We start from the raw sequence: 16122 nt of genomic DNA, 5'->3' as shown, positions 1-16122 counted from the left end.
GTCATACTGGCTAGGCTGGTCTCAAACTCCTGACCTCAAGTGATCCACCAGCCTCAGCCTCCCAAAGTGCTGGGATTACAGGCGTGAGCCACCGCGCCTGGCCAAAAGTCAATTATTTTATATTATGACAGATGTGCATCATGCTTTTGTGCAGGACATGGCAGTGTCCAAGATAGCTCACTGGCCAGATTCCATAGCCTTCTTTGTCTCCGACTCTTGGAGGTTTTTGGGTCAGGCCTATTGGCTTCTTCCTTTTCCTATAGGTTAGAATTAGCAGACAACATTAGCAAAGATGTGACTATGTGTTCTGTGGGGGAGAAAAAGGTGTTCCAGGACTAAAAATTTGGGAAACAGGTGCATACTTTATCTCCTTTTTGAAAAGTCTGAAGTACAGTATTAGTATGTTGAAGGATCTGCAAATTTCTATGGTAAACTATTTTGCTTGATTTTGATGGGCCTGGCACTTTTCAAACTTTTTTGGCTTTGGGACCTCATGTTTCACTAATAGCATTCTGCACGAAACAGTTTGGCAAATGATACTGCCACCTCTTTGATGGATAAAGGATGTATTAATACACATAGGATAGACAACATGGCTGGAAAATCACCCTTCTGGCCCAGGTAGCCATCCCTCTGGAAAAGTACTGCATTATCTCCATTTCTGTAAAAATCCATTTCTAATAGCCCCAAGAAGCCACTGCAGAAATGATCTAAACCAGTCTGGGGTGGGTTCCCCAGGGAGAGCTGGCTGAGCCCCACAGCCTGGCACCAGACTTATTGTACCAAGAGCCCTGGCCAGCCGGCAGCCACCCAGTGTGTGTCTTGACTTGTTTTTCCTTCCTTTCCCTCCTCCTTTTAGAACACAGCTGAATGGTTCCAGTCTCTCAGTACTGCTCCTGGCCAACACTGGACCTCTCAAAGTCTGGCCAACTCCTCTTCCAGCACCTTGATAAACAACCCCCTCCATGCTGGGAACCACAGCAGTGGACTGTTTTTCTCCCCCATACACCCCAGGAAGCCTCTCCTCTTTGCCTGGGCTTTCTTCCCAGGGCCTTGGCTGCCAACCCATTTTACACCCATACGAAGCCCAGTCAGTCACCTGAAGAAAAGGAGACTCACAGAAGGCCCAAGATGAAAGACTCTTTAATCCTGTGGCTTTTTGAGTTTTGTTTTTAGCAGGAAGACCTTATTTTCAAAACAAATTGTTACGCAGAATTTGCCAGTTTACAGAACAGATGAATAAAGACTTTTATGGCAGACTTGTTTATTGTAGCACAACACTGGAAAGACACGAAAAGTCCATCAGTAAGGAACAGATTTAATAAGATTATGGTGAAGTCATACAATGGAATACTATTCTGCCATCTAAAAGCATGAGGCATCTCCCAACAATAATAGCACAAGTTCTGAGAAAATCTTTACTTTATATGGACAGTATTTGGTTAACAGTTCCATTTTAGGGCAAAGACCAAGATTACTACTTGTTTTGTTAAAATTTACCACCTCCTATTCAAACTTGTCTAATGTTTATTTGGAATTTAAATATGGTGACCAAATATCCCAGTTTGCTTAGAACTGAAGGGTTTCCTGGGATATAGGACTTTAAGTGCTAAAACAGAAAATTCCAGGCAAAGGAATGAGTTGGTCACCCTATACTTAACAGAAGTCAACACGTTATTTTAGAAAGAATAGGGAGATTATTATTACTAATTTTAGCCCACGTTAATAAGCCAATATATTCACAAATAAAACTGAACCAGTATTTGTACTTTATTTATTTATTTTTATTTATTTATTTATTTTTGAGACAGAGTCTCACTCTGTTGCCCAGGCTGGAGTGCAATGGTACGATCTCAACTCACTGCAACCTCTGCCTCCCGGGTTCAAGCGATTCTCCTGCCTCAGCCTCCTGAGTAGCTGGGATTACAGGCGCACACCACCAAGCCTGGCTAATTTTTGTATTTTTAGTTGACATGGGGTTTCACCATGTTGGCCAGGATGGTCTTGAACTCCTGACCTCATGATCCACCTGTCTCGGCATCCCAAAGTGCTGGGATTACGGGTGTGAGCCACCGCATCCGGCTGGTATTTGTACTTCAAATACAAGGGCAAAACCATATGAACTGATATGAAACATGAAACGATCTCAAGGTGCAGTAAAAAGCAGGGGGAAAAGGCAAGTACAGAACAGTGAACTGAGTGTACTCTCATTTTTTAAGTTCTTTTCTCTCTCTTTCCCCTACCCCCAAAGGTCAGAGCAGGGGAGCAGGGGGGATTTGTCCATATAATAAAATGAAGTTTATGACTTGTCTATTTATGTACTCCATCATAAGAAAATGGCTGGGCTGATTTTCACCATACTTTGAGGATATGTTTGGGGTGGTCTGACTTAAATACAGATTGTTGGGCATATGAAAATTGATCCCAGTAACCCTTCCTTCTGGAGAGGAAACTTGAAGAGATAAGCAGCCACTCCCCAAAGCTGACACTAGTTTAACAGACGAGGCTTATGAGATCACCAATCAGAAAAGACTAACCAGGCCGGACGTGGTGGCTCATGCTTGTAATCCTAGTACTTCGAGAGGCCGAGGTGGGCAGATCACCTGAGGTCAGGAGTTCGAGACCAGTCTGGCTAACATGGTGAAACCCCGTTTCTACTAAAAAAATTAAAAAAAAAATATATATATATATACAAAAATTAGCCAACTGTGGTGGCAGGCACCTGTAATCCCAGCTGTTTGGGAGGCTTGAACCCGGGAGGTGGAGATTGCAGTGAGCCGAGATCGCACCACTGCACTCCAGCCTGAGTGACAGAGCGAGACTCCATCTTAAACAAGAAAAGAAAAGACTAACCAGATAGCTTCAGGTCCATTGACAGGGAAAACAAAGACTGGTTTCCAGTGAGTCTCCAAAATAAAAGCTCACAAAGTCGACTCTCCAAATGGAAGGCCTCAGTTTATAGGCTGCCTCCCACATGGGTGGGTGCAGTCAGATGTCCATGTGTGTAAAGATGGCTCACGGTTTTTCTGAATTAGCTGGGCATGGTATGTACCTGTATTCCCATATACACAGGAGGCTGAGATGGCAGGATCACTTGAGCCCAGGAGTTTGAGGCTGCAGTGAGCTATGATCATATCACTGCACCTAGGCAATGAAGCAAGTCCCCCCCCCCCGCCAAAAAAAAATGTTTTAAAGTGGTTCTTCTGAGAGAAGCAGCTCTTTTGGGTATTAAGTCTTTCATTTGCATAGACAATTCCTGAAAGATGCATATGAAATGGGTAATAATCAGTGTCTCTGAGGACGAGGACCATGGGTCTGAGATGAACAGAATGTATTTTTTATTATGCATCCTTTTGAGTTAGCAATATTTTCCACGTTTATATATCAAGTCCTTTTTAAAAAAATCATAAAATATTTTAAACATACAAAGAAACTATAGAAAGAACAAAGTTAATACCTCCTGCCTTTGACAAATCTTAACATTTTGCAATAAATAGTTCAGACAGACCTCTCTCTGTTAATAAACAAAATGTGTGTGTGTGTGTATATATATATATAAAATTGAATTGTGTATATATATATAAAATTGAATTATATATATATTGAAACCCAGTCCTATTCCTCATTTTCCCATACAAAAAGAAGTAAACAATACCTTACATTTGGTGTTTATCATTCCTATACATATTTTTGTACTTTTAACACATATGTATGCCTCCCCTAAATGATATATTTAGATTTTAGATTCTGACTGCTGTATTGCCTGATGTATAAATATAGTGTGATATAATTACTGCTTTTATCTTTTCAGTCTCCTTTGGATGGATATTTAGGTTTTTTTTTTTTTTACAATTTTATATGTATGCTTTTTTTTTTTTTTTTTTTGAGACAGAGGCTTGCTGTGTCACCCAGGCTGGAGTGCAATGGCACAGTCTTGGCTCACTGCAGCCTCTCCCTCTCAGGTTCAAGAGATTCTTGTGCCTCAGCCTCTCGAGTAGCTAGGATTACAGGCGTGTGCCACTACACCCAGCTAATATTTGTATTTTTAGTAGAGATGGGGTTTCACCATGTTGACGAGGCTGGTCTCGAACTCCTGGCCTCAAGTGATCCACCCATCTCAGCCTCCCAAAGTGCTGGGATTAAAGGTGTGAGCCACCACGCTCGGCCTACATGTATGACTTTTGTGATTAAAAAAATAGTGGGTGCAACAATAATCATCAATATCTGCTAAAACCATGAGTTGAAAGCTGATGGGGAGTTTATAATGGATGGACTAGGCTGACAACATCTGAATCCATCCAACCATCTTGATATTACACACAGAAAGACAAGCAGATGTTATGTGCTGCCTGATGTGATATAAAAGGATTTCACAGCACCATCTATGAAAGATTGTCGGCAAAAATCAAAGGTGGTTCTGATGAAGCATAAACCTAACCACTATTTTACAGAAACTTCAGGGGACTGAGGAACACATTGCACTATGGGGTGTACTCAGTAAAATCTAGAATTACAGAAGACCCTCCTGCACAGAAGACCCAGCTTCCTCAGCAGATAATTTGCAAGGAGAAAAACAAAAAAGGGCAGGAGTAGGGTTGCTACAGACTAAAAGACTTAAGAAACATCAACCAAATGCAATGTATGGACTTTGTTTGCATCCTGATTTGAACAAACCAAGGGCTTAAGAAAAGAATAAATAAATAACAATAGAGGAAATTTGAACACTGGATATTTTATGATATTAAGAGATTTGTATTAACTTTTAGGTGTCATGATGAATAGTTTTTTTGGTTTTTTTAATCCTATCTCTTAGAAGAAATACAATAATACAAAAATTAGCCAGGTGTGGTGGTGCACACCAGTAGCCTCAGCTACTCAGGAGGTTGAAGCAGGAGAATTGCTTGAACCTGGGAGGCAGAGGTTGCAGTGAGCCAAGATCACGCCACTGCACTCCAGTCTGAGCAACAGAGCGAGACTCCGTCTCAAAAAAAAAAGAAAAGAAAAGAAAAAAGAAATACAATAATAAAATGAAATGATGCTGGTGTTTGTTTCAGAATAACCCTGTGGGGGATGGAGGCAGGCAGTGGAAGATGCACCAAAACTGGCTATGAGTTGGTAATTCTTGAAGCTGGGAGATGAGTGTATGGGGTTCATGATATTATTCGCTTTCAGATATTTTTGGAAACTTCCATAATAAAATGTTTAAATAAAATGCAGCTAGTTAATTTCTTTCTTTCTTTCTTTCTTTTTTTTTTTTTTTTGTTTCTTTGTTACCCAGGCTGGAGTGCAGTGCGATCTTGGCTCACTGCATCCTCTGCCCTCCCGGGTTCAAGTTATTCTCCTGTCTCAGCCTCTGGAGTAGCTGGGATTACAGGTGCATGCCACCACGTCTGGCTAATTTTTGTATTTTTAGTAGGGACGGGGTTTCATCATGTTGGCCAGGCTTGTCTTGAACTCTTGACCTCAGGTGATCCGCCGCCTTGGCCTCCCAAAGTGCTGGGATTACAGGCATGGGCCACCGCGACTGGCTTCAACTAGTTAATTTTGACAAATAAGAGGTGTAGTCTTGGTAGGAAGATGCCAGGGGTTGGAGCCCCACTCTCAGTTCCTCCCTTTTCCCTGAGGTACCTTCACAGAACCTTAGGTCTCTGCAGAACAGTTTGAAATCACTGATCTAGACCATGGATTATTGGGGGAACCAGCCCCCAATATTTCAACGTAGGTTTTTTCTATTTTCTCTAAGGGTCGGCTGGTCTTAGAAATAAAGAGAAAGAGTACAAAGAGAGAAATTTTACAGCTGGGCCTCTGGGGGTGCCATCACATATTGGTAGGACTATGATGGCGACCCTGAGCCACAAAACCAGCAAGTTTTTATTAGGGATTTTAGAAGGGGAAGGGATGTACAAACAAGGAGTAGGTCACAAAGATCACATGCTTCAAAGGGCAATAAAAGAACACAAGGCAAGGGCAAAATTAGAATTACTGATGAGGGTCCGTGTCCCGCTGTGCACACATTGTCTTGATAAACATCTTAACAGGAAACAGGGTTTGAGAGCAGACAACCAGTCCGACTAGAATTCACCAAGCTGGAATTTCCCAATCCTAGGAAGCCTAAGGGCACTGCAGGAGACCAGGGCATATTTCAGTCCTTATCTCAACCACATAAGACAGACACTCCCAGAGCGGCTGTTCCTAGACCTCCTCCTAGGAATGCATTCCTTCCCCAGGGCTATCAATTATTAATATTCCTTGCTGGGGAAAGAATTCAGCGATATTTCTTCTACTTGTACATCCGTCTGTAGGCTTTCTGTGAGGAGAAAAATATGGCTGTATTCTGCCCGACCCTGCAGGCAGTCAGACCTTATGGTTATCTCACTTGTTCCCTGAAAATTGCTGTTATTCTGTTCTTTTTCAGGGTGCACTGATTTCATGTTGTTCAAACACACGTTTTATAAACAATTTGTACAGTTAATGCAATCATCACAGGGTCCTGAGGTGACGTACATTCTCAGCTTACGAAGATGACAGGATTAAGAGATTAAAGACAGGCATAAGACATTATAAGAGTATTGATTGGGGAAGTGATAAATGTCCATGAAATCTTCAAAACTTATGTTCAGAGACTGCAGTAAAGACAGGCGTAAGAAATTAAAAAGTATTAATTTTGGGAACTGATAAATGTCCTTTAAATCTTCACAATTAATGTTCTTCTGCAGTGGCTTCAGCCGATCTCTCCGTTCAGGCTCCCTGACTTCCCACAACAATGGATAGACAATTTTCTTCTGAAAAGGGCAAAATAGTAAACATTGTAAGCTAAGTGGGCCATATGGTCTTCGTTGCCATTCTCCAACTCAGCTGTTATAGTGTCGAAGCAGCCACAGATAATACATAAATGAGTATGACTGTGTTTCAATAAAACTTTATTTACAAAAACAGATGGTGGCTTGATTTGGCCTGCAGGCTATTGTATGCCAGTCTTTGATGTAGACCAACCCCTTCCTTTTATTTGTTTTATTATTATTATTATTGTTATTATTATTATTAAGAAAAGATCTCACCCTGTCATCCAGGCTGAGTGCAGTGGTGCGATCATAACTTCCTGCAGCCTCAATCTCCTGGGTTCAAGCAATCCTCTCACCTCAGCCTCCTGAGTAGCTAGGACTACAGGCAAGTGCCACCACCTGGCTAATTTTCAAAATTTTTTTAGAGTTGTGGGGGTCCCACTATGTTGCCCAGGCTGATCTTGAACTCCTGGCCTCAAGCAATCCTTCTGCCTTGGCCTCCCAAAGTGTTGGGATTACAGGTATCAGCCATCATGTCCAGCCTAACCCCTTCCTTTTAAAGTTGTGGAAACTGAGACCCAGAGGGTTAAAGTGGCTCAAGATTGCGTGCACACACACACACACACACCAAAAAACAAAACAAAACAAAACAAAACAGGACCTTGTGAGAGCAACTGCTGCAGATCCCAGTCTTGACTTTAGGCCTGTGTATCTTGGTATTATGGGCAAATGAAAGCAAGCATATGGCAGGTGGGCAGAAGAAATCAGGGAAGCACAAGCTTATGTATCAGTTAGTGTTAGGTTCAGCTGTATGTATATACCAGTAAGCTCAAAATAACAGTAGCTGTAACAAAAATGAAGGTTATTTCATTCTCACATAGAAACAAAGTCTGGAAATAGACAGTTTAAGGCTCATGTATAGAATCCATCGTCTTCTAGCTAAGCGCCATGGTGCATGCCTGTAGTCTCAGCTACTCTAAAGGCTGAGGCAGGAGGATCGCTTGAGCCCAAGAGTTTGAGGCACCGCACTTTGGCCTGGACAACAGAGTGAGACCTCTAAAATATAATAAATATTATCTGCCTCTAAAAAATAATAAATTAATAGTAATAATCTTTGGAGACCCAGGTACTATCCTTAGCTCATGGCTTCAAGCGCTAAGGAAAGTGACATCATGGCCCGATATGGCTACTAGATTACATCCTTCTTTCAGGCAGGAGGAAGAATAAAGAATGGTGAGGGCCTTCTAATTGCATCAGCTCATTTTAAGGAGTCTTTCTGGAATTTCTTTGCATCTCATTAGCCAGAACTTAGTTATATGTCACACTTAGCGGCAAAGGAACCTAGGGAATGTCATCTTTATTTTAGGTTGCAACGTGCCCAGCCATAAATTGGGTTTTATTACTAACGAAAAGGGGATGAAAGGCTTTTTTTTTTTTTTTTTTTTGAGATGGAGTCTTGCTCTTGTTGCCCAGGCTGGAGTGCAATGGCGCGATCACGGTTCACCACAACTTCCGCCTCCCAGGTTCAAGCAATTCTCCTGCCTCACCTCCCAAGTAGCGGGGATTATAGGCATGCACCACCACACACAGCTAATTTTGTATTTTTAGTAGAAACGGGGTTTCTCCATGTTGGTCAGGCTGGTCTCGAACTCCCAACCTCATGTGATCTGCCCACCTCAGCTTCCCAAAGTGCTGGGATTACAGGCATGAGCCACCGTGCCCGGCCAAAAGACTTTTGAGGCCGGGTGCAGTGGCTCAAGCCTGTAATCCCAGCACTTTGGGAGGCCAAGACAGGCGGATCACGAGGTCAGGAGATCGAGACCATCCTGGCTAACACGGTGAAACCCCGTCTCTACTAAAAAATACAAAAAATTAGCCGGGCGAGGTGGCGGGTGCCTGTAGTCCCAGCTAGTCGGGAGGCTGAGGCAGGAGAATGGCGTGAACCTGGGAGGCGGAGCTTGCAGTGAGCTGAGATCCGGCCACTGCACTCCAGCCTGGGCGACACAGCAAGACTCCGTCTCAAAAAAAAAAAAAAAAAAAAAAAAGACTTTTGAATAGAAAATTAGCAGTCTCTGTCACAAGTTATTTGAATAGATGTGAGTTGCTCCTTTTCACCTGAAAAACTCCAGGCCCGGGGTGTTTAATGACCATGACAAAGCAGCCTGAATTAATGGAAAGAGCACCCCAAGCTGCTCCCATTTCCCTATGTGAACTCAGACAAGTACCTGCACTTCTCTGTTGCTTCACTTTAGCCATATGCACAGTGAAAGGACTCTAACAATTCCACTTGTAGGATTTTATTCCTAGGAAATACTGAGTTACCTGATACCAGACAATATACACTTTAATAAGTTCTGGAAACAACCTATTAATAGATCATTCTATCCACCTGAGTTCAGTTGTGGGGCACAGCCACCACCAGAGCTCAGAAAGGGACTTCATCAGGTGCTTACAAAAGGATTGGAAGGGCTGGAGGAAGGGGCTGAGGCTGAGCTTCCAGCATTATGACTCTCAGAGCAGTGCAGGTGAACTGGCTACCAGAGGGGCAGCCACATTGCCCTATCAGGAGGGCAGGGAAGCAGAGGGTGGCTGCTGGACTATGAAGTTCAAGTATGTACTGCCATGGCTATGATCCAAGGGGTTAGGAAGCCACAGCCACCAGTGCCTCTCAACACCTATGAAACTAGTGACTAGACACAGGAACACTGCTGCCAAATAACCCAATGTCTCCATGCTGGGCTGGAATAGCCAAAATCTGTGGGACAATGGCTCTTCCTGATTTCCACCTTTCAAATGGAGCAGGAATGAACCTAATCAATGAAACCTAATTTTTTTTTTTTTTTTGAGATGGAGTTCCGCTCCGTGCGCCAGGCTGGAGTGCAGTGGCACAATCTCAGCTCGCTGCAACCTCCGTCTCCTGGGTTCAAGTGATTCTCCTGTCTCAGCCTCCCGAGTAGCTGGGATTACAGGCTCATGCCCCCATGCCCGGCTAATTTTTCGTATTTTAGTAGAGATGGGTTTCACCATGTTGCCCAGGCTGGTCTCGAACTCCTGAACTCAAGCAATCCACCCTCCTCGGCCTCCCAAAGTGCTAGGATTACAGGCGTGAGCCACTGCGCCTGGCCAATGAAACCTAATTTTCAATGAGAAACGTAACTACCAGGAAATTAGGTTCACGTGAGGCTTGGCCTTCCAGCCTCACATGTGGGAAAGCACACAGGAAAGAGGTTGGAATTGACATGTAGTGCTGGTGAACTATATGCATGCACCACTCTGTATAACTTAGCTAAACAAATTAAGGTGCATTCGCACAGTGGAATGCTTTCCAGCCATGAAAATCAGTATTTTTTTTAGCCAATAAATACTTTCCAGTCACTTAAATGGGCAAGAAGGGACAAATCTTAGAATTCCAGACAACATATTTGTCCCTTCAGGGAGTGGAGTTTATTTCCATACGCACCCTTGAATGTGGCTGGACTTACTTCCTGAGAATAGAGAATGAAAAGGTCAAAATCGTAACTTTCTGGACACAGATCCAATCCGGTGTACCACATCAGGTTTAGTCGTCAGGTCTTCTTAATCTTCTCTGATCTTTGAGAGTTTTCCAGGAACCTCATGGCCAGGAGTTTGCCAGGAACCCTAACATCATCAGTAATAGATCATGTCAATATCTATGCACCCCCTGAGATAATGAAATAAGATGGAGACTTTACCTCTGTGTACATTCTTCCCCCAACTGCAGTTTAATCATGAGAAAAATCCCAGACAAACCAAATTAGAGGGACAGGCTATATCATACTTGGCCAATAGTCTTCACAACCATTAAAGTCATGAAAAACAAAAATGATTGCTAAACTCTTAAAGATCAGAGGAGATGAAGGAGACCTGATGACTAAAGGCAATGTGGTACATTGGATTGGATCTGTGTCCAGAAAGAGAGCACTTATGAGAAAGCTGGTGAAATCCAAATAACAGCTGGAGTCCAGTTAACACTGTACCAGCAAAACAGTGGCTCATACCTGTCATCCCAGCACTTTGGGAGGCCGAGATGGGCAGATCACCTGAGGTCAGGAGTTTGAGACAAGCCTGGCAAACATGGCAAAGCCCCATCTCTACTAAAAATACAAAAATTAGGTCGGGGCGCGGTGGCTCATGCCTGTAATCCCAGCACTTTGGGAGGCCGAGGTGAGCAGATCACGAGGTCAGGAGATCAAGACCATCCTGACCAACATGGTGAAACCTTGTCTCTACTAAAAATACAAAAATTAGCTGAGCGTGGTGGTGTGTGCCTATAATCCCATCTACTCAGGAAGCTGAGGCAGGAGAATAGCCTGAACCCGGAGGGCGGAGGTTGCAGTGAGCCGAGATGGCGCCACTGCACTCCAGCCTGGTGACAAAACAAGACCCAGTCTCAAAAAAAAAAAAAAAAAAAAAAAATAGCCAGGCAGGCTGAGGCAGGAGAATTGCTTGAACCTGGAAGGCAGAGGTTGCAGTGAGCCACAATCACTGTACTGCACCCTAGCCTGGGCAACACAGTGAGACTCCATCTCAAAAAACAATGTGCCAAGGAGCTTTGGTACCAATGTACCAATTAGATCTTAGTTTTGACAAATGTGTCATAGTTATGTAAGACATTAACATCAGAGGAAGCTAAGTGAAGGATATATGGAAACTCTCTGTACTATCTTTCCAAGTTTTCTATAAATCTAAAATTATTCCAAAATAAAATTTGCTGGGTGCAGTGGCTCACACCTGTAATCTCAGCACTTTGGGAGGAGACAGTGGGAGGATTGCCTGAGCCCAGGAGCTCAAGACTGGCCTGGGCAACATGGTGAGAGACCCCTTATTGCTACAAAAAAAAAAATTATTAAAAGTTATTTTGTTAAGAAAAGGGGATCAATGTTGCTCTGAAATGAAAATAAAACTTGATATGAAAATGTGCCCATTAACTATTCAGTTAGTGAAAGAAGCAGGTAATAAAACATCAATACTAATAAAATGGTTAGTTAGCACTTATTGAGTGCTTACAGCATGCCACCCTCTGTGCAAAATGATTTCTGTGGATTATCTCATTTAATTCTGAGAATCACCCTATGATGTCAATGCTATTATCCTCAATTTACTGTTAGGGAAACAACGGGCTAGATGGTTTACGTAACTTGTCAATAAAATATGGTGTTAGTCTAACTCTGGAACCTGAGTTATATGAAACACTACCATATATCAACATTTAGCTTTACTTATATTGTATATATTTACAGAAGCCTAAAAAGGATATACTCCAAACTGCAAGAGAGAATTTTCTTTGTCATATGGAGACTATGGGGGAGGGTGTCATATAAATAAAATTATTTTAGTTTTTTACAGTTATCCTGTAATATCACAGTAAATTAGGTATTTGCATTAATAACAACAAAAAATGAGGCAGTAGGACTTTTGATTTCAAAAGGACTGTCCAGTTCTAACACTTTAGAATATCCAAGACTCCTGACATCTCTGGAGGTTTGGTCTGAGGCAGAGGCAGAGGCTTCAGATGGCAGTAGGGGGATTTCTCAGCTCTCAGGGTGGTGGGTGGTGGGGCGTGGTGAATTTGAGCTTTTGGAGACTCTAACCTTCCACCTCCAGCCCTCCTTGCCATCTCAACAGCTTTAGTGGCCTAATTACTAGGAACACAGGGAGAAGCACAGCTTCTGTTTTGGTAAAAAAAGAAGTCACATACCCACAAACCAGTGCTTCAGTGAGGGTTGTCACCAAATTGGACTCTGGAAGGGGTCTGAGGAAAGCGTAGGGGCCAGGCTTGATGTTGGAAGTAGCCTGACCTAGCAGGCTCAGTCCTTTTACAAAGTTGTAAGATCCAGGGACACGTTTTCAAAGGTGTAAAATGGAGAAGCCAGGCCAGGTGCAGTGGCTGACGCCTGTAATCCTAGCACTTTGAGAAGCTGAGGTGGAGGATTGCTTGAGCCCAGGAGTCTGTGACCAGCCTAGATAACATAAGTAAGACTCCATATCTATAAACAAATTTTAAAATTAGCTAGGTGTGATGGCATGCACCTATGGTCCCAGTTATTTGGGAGGTTGAGATAGGAAGATCACTTGAGCCCAGGAGGTCAAGGATGTAATGAGTGAGCCATGATCACACCACTGCACTCCAGCCTGGGTGACAGGGTGGGACCCTGTCTCAAAACAAAAACACAACAGAGAAGCCAGGCTTCGTTGAGCCCCTACCATGCTGGGTGCTTTATATGCATTACTTCCAATGTAGGTACCATCCAGAGTCACATTCCCCAGATAAGAACAGAGGGAGTAGTCCCCCGGGTTCCTTCTGTGTGATTCCAGGCTGTGCTCCCAGCCTTAACCTTTCACCTCCAGCCATCCTTCAGTAACTTCCCCCAGTAAGCTCTCTCCTTAGGAGTCAGGAACCCTGTGAGCTGGCAGAGGATCAGCGGAGGCCCAGAATGCTTTGGCTTTTCCATGTTTTCTCAGCTTCTACTCTCAAAAAGGCATTAACAAAGGGACTAGTGACCAGGCAGTCATGCTCTTTCAAAACTCTTTCTCCAAGGAATGGCTGAGGAGGGAATCTGGGATCTGCCTGGGGAGGTGGAGCAGAAAGGGAGTAGTAGGGAGGACAAAGGAAAGACCTGCTTCTGAGGAATGACCACAGGGAAGGGCTAGGCTGATGCCCCACATATCAAGACAAACCCAGTTCCAGTCCAGAGAACTGCCAGGGATATAGATAAGGGTGGGTTCAACATCAGAACTTCCCCTGGCAGAGCTGTCCAGAGCAGAGCCAGCAGCTCACAGTGCTCCCTTTCAGAGGCGGGGCTGCCGTGCAGGTGAAGAAAGGCTCATGGACCACCCATCAGAAGGAGGGCATGCAGACATCTGTTCCTAAGATCCTACAATGATAATAACAACAGCAAAACTGAGCTCCTTCTATGTGCATGTGTCATCTCACTTCACCCTAAGAAGGTATTACTCTCACCTTACAGGTGTGAAAACCGAGGTCCTGGACAGTTCTATTTATTTATTTTTCAGAGACAGTGTCTAGCTCTGTCACACAGGCTGGGATGCAGTGACGTGATCATAGTTCACTGTAGCTATGACCTCCTGGCCTCAAGTGATCCTCCTGCCTCAGCCTCCCAAGCAGCTGAGACTAGAGGCACTTACCACCGTGCCCAGCTCATTTGTCCTGGACAGTTAAGCTATTTGCTCAAGCTTACACATCTGGTAAACAGTCTGTTTATCTGCAGAGCCAGCATTCTTATCCAAGATACAGCTTACTTCTAGGCATCAAGGGATTTATGATTCTAAAAGGATTAAGATCCTTGGAGCCCATGATAAACAGACCAATGGGAGGTAACATCCTTATTTTTAGAGGCTTTGATTTTATTGCAAGGCCCTGGTCAGTAGTCATGAGATTTACCTAGGGACATGAAGACTTTCCTTCTCTGAGGAAGCAGATTAGAAAACTTGTCTTCTTAAACTAAGTGGCCACAGCCCTTAAAGACATGGAAATCTAAAAGAAGCTCTGATGGACACTCCCAAGAAATTACAGACTTGAGTCTTTTAGAGACTGGCACTAATTAAAGGCGAATGTCATGGAGAGGGCGGTGACCTGAACAACCATTCACCTCCCACATGGCACAATCTTGAGGTTCCATTTTACTTTTCATAATCTGCCAAAGTTGAAATAATCTAGATCTGAAATTTTTCAGACTTCAGTTTTCAAACTTCAAGTCGTATAATTGTGAAACTTTTTGGCCAGACAGAAAGTTTTATTTGTGGAATGCCATTATCAAGAATGAGGCACATGAAGATCTTTAATTCTCACAATGGTCAGAGTAGTTATGACCCCTATTTTCCAGAATAGGAAACTGAGTTGCACAAAAGAATCAGGAACTTTCCCAAGGTCACACAGTTTTTAAGTGGTGAAGGAATTTAAATCCGGATCTGCTGAAGTCCAGAACATGGCTTAGTACCACTGGGGCTGTAGGTGGAAGCCCAGTAGATAAAATTGTGAGTTGGGGCAGGCACAGTGGCTCATGTCTGTAATCCCAGCACTTTGGGAGGCCAACGCAGGATGATCACTTCAACCCAGGAGTTCAAGGCTGCAGTGAGCCATAATTGCACTGCTGCATTCCAGCCTGGGCCACACAGCAAGGCCTCATCTCTAAACAATAAAAATAAATTAAAAGATAACAAATAAAATTATGAGTTGAGCTGCTCTGGTTTGGGTTTGGGTATGTTGGGTTGGAAGAGGCCAGCTCACTGAGACTTTCCCTTGTGCCCTGTAGGACCCTTAGGAAACGTTGATAGCACAAAAGCAGTTTAAAAAAAACTGGAAACAAATGTCCTTCAACAGAGGAATGAATCACACCTTCTGGTATATTCATTCAGTGGAATACTTACTACTCAGTGGTAAAAAGATAACATTTCAAAATAATTATGCTGAATGAAAAAGCTAGACAAAAATGAGAGCATACTGTGTGACTGCATTTATATAAAACTCTAGAAAATGCAAACTAATCAATAGTGACAGTAAGCAGATCAGTGGTTACTTTACCTTGTTGACCTACCCATTTGCCTGGTGTTCCCAGTAACCAACCCTTGTTTCTGGGCTCGATGGGGTGACGCTCCCACCAACTTTGCCTTATTGACCTACCCATTTGCCTGGTGACCAGAGCCTTGGCTTGTCCAGTACCCACGTTACCATGACTGGAGAGAAACCAGTCATGTGGGGGCAAGGAGAGGGTGGGAGGGATTACCAAGAGGTGCCACGAAACTTTTTAGGTGATTAATATGGTCACTATCTTTTTTTTTTTTTTTTTCTGAGACGGAGTCTCGCTTTGTCGCCCAGGCTGGAGTGCAGTGGCCGGATCTCAGCTCACTGCAAGCTCCGCCTCCCGGGTTTACGCCATTCTCCTGCCTCAGCCTCCCGAGTAGTTGGGACTACAGGCGCCTGCCACCTCGCCCGGCTAGTTTTTTGTATTTTTAGTAGAGACGGTGTTTCACCGTGTTAGCCAGGATGGTCTCGATCTCCTGACCTCGTGATCCGCCCGTCTCAGCCTCCCAAAGTGCTGGGATTACAGGCTTGAGCCACCGCGCCCGGCCTAAACAGAATTTCTTTTTTTTTTTTTTTTGAGACGGAGTCTTGCTCTGTCGCCCGGGCTGGAGTGCGGTGGTGGGATCTCAGCCCACTGCAAGCTCCGCCTCCCGGGTTTACGCCATTCTCCTGCCTCAGCCTCCGGAGTAGCTGGGACTACAGGCGCCCGCCACCTTGCCCGGCTAGTTTTTTGTATTTTTTTAGTACAGACGGGGTTTCACCGTGTTAGCCAGGATG

The sequence above is a fragment of the Piliocolobus tephrosceles genome, chromosome 4 (assembly GCF_002776525.5).
Source record: "Piliocolobus tephrosceles isolate RC106 chromosome 4, ASM277652v3, whole genome shotgun sequence".
NCBI classification, from domain to species: domain Eukaryota; kingdom Metazoa; phylum Chordata; class Mammalia; order Primates; family Cercopithecidae; genus Piliocolobus; species Piliocolobus tephrosceles.
The sequence above is the reverse complement of the archived record's forward strand: the minus strand, read 5'-3'. Positions refer to the sequence as shown.